Source organism: Diaphorina citri, unplaced genomic scaffold, assembly GCF_000475195.1.
Source record: "Diaphorina citri unplaced genomic scaffold, Diaci psyllid genome assembly version 1.1 scaffold13336, whole genome shotgun sequence".
NCBI lineage: Eukaryota > Metazoa > Arthropoda > Insecta > Hemiptera > Psyllidae > Diaphorina > Diaphorina citri.
In genome coordinates, this window is record NW_007390704.1 from 1 (window position 1) to 1,356 (window position 1,356).

General features: G+C 42.3%; 1 non-coding gene across 1 annotated transcript; it reads left to right on the forward strand.

Moving 5' to 3' along the window:
* Window positions 1–423: 423 nt before the first annotated feature.
* On the forward strand, window positions 424–558 carry Trnal-caa. The gene is made up of 2 exons: window positions 424–461; window positions 513–558. It is a non-coding gene; the product is annotated as a tRNA-Leu (tRNA).
* Window positions 559–1,356: the final 798 nt, after the last annotated feature.

A 1,356-nucleotide genomic window follows, 5' to 3' on the forward strand; every position in this document is an offset into this window, starting at 1 on the left:
TTTCTCCTATCCTGTCTTCCTTCTCTCTTCGATTTCGGGACGATAAGACCATAGGAGTTACAGTTCCCTCTGTCAAACTCTTACAAAAAAAAAGAAATAAATAAATAAAAAAATATAGGGTTAAATCTCCGTCACTAAAACCTTTAGAAGTCATTGCCGTTCAACAGAGGCAACTTTGAATATCATGCTCGCACAATTTCCTCAAAATCAGACAACGCACGACCGCGTGTAAATTTCAAAGGCCCGAGGTTCGCGCCTTGGCTTTTCATTTCTCTTCGCGGGTTTTTCTTCGTCCTCCCCCCTCCCCACTTCCTCATTCTCTTATCAATGCGCGCGTCGACAGTACGTCCCCTTCCCCACCACGTGACACTGTACGTCATACTCAGGTTGATATAGCGCTATTCTCGCCCCTCGGAACAGCAAGTCAGGATGGCCGAGTGGTCTAAGGCGCCAGACTCAAGCGAAAAGCTTCGCAGTTTTCCCGCACTGTGTTCCTCAGCTACACCTGAGCGTTCTGGTCCTCGTCTGAGGGCGTGGGTTCAAATCCCACTCCTGACAAAACTTTTTTGCACGAACCGACAGTGGGTAAAATTGTTTTTGTGCCAGTTTTTATTTATTTATTTTTCAAAGTACCTACCTCAATACCTACCTATTTATTTTATAAAAAGTAATCAAAATTTATTACAGGAAAATCTCTTCCAAATATTCTCCAGCAGGCGGAAAAACCAGTTGACCTCAAAGCGATTACTCTAAAGCTGATTGAGAGGCCGACGATAAAGGCCGACCCCATCTGAACATGGGAAAAGGCGAATAAAAAGAAAAAGGCAATGCCAAACATGGAGTGAGCATTTCCACGTAGCACTGATGTTATTTAAATTTGACAGGGTGCGTACTGTTTTCTGAGAGAGTTCCACATGACGAGACTTGAGCTTGATCCTTCTGTGATTCAGAATGGGATATGATGAATGGGGTATGTCACGTGACTACGTGAAGCCTACACTTCTTACCTTGTTACGATTAGGTAGGCGAAACCTCTCTGATCTCATTTAACAAACTTTAATAAACTTAATTAAATTTAGAAAGAGATCAAAGAAAAGTTAGGAGGAATAGGAGGTACCAACTTATTGTACGTAGTGTTTTTAGCTTTTTAACTTTTAAAGGTGATGGAGGGAACTGTATTAACTGCTAAGGACTTATGTCCCGAAATACATACATAGAAGAGAGAAGGAAAATAGGATAGGAGAAAGCCATCCGTTCCGAGAACGAACCTTACCTGTTCAGGATAAAGTTCACTCCGGGCTAGGTGCCCAGGTCTAAAGGACATAAAAACTATTCTCTCTCCTCACACACTCATAA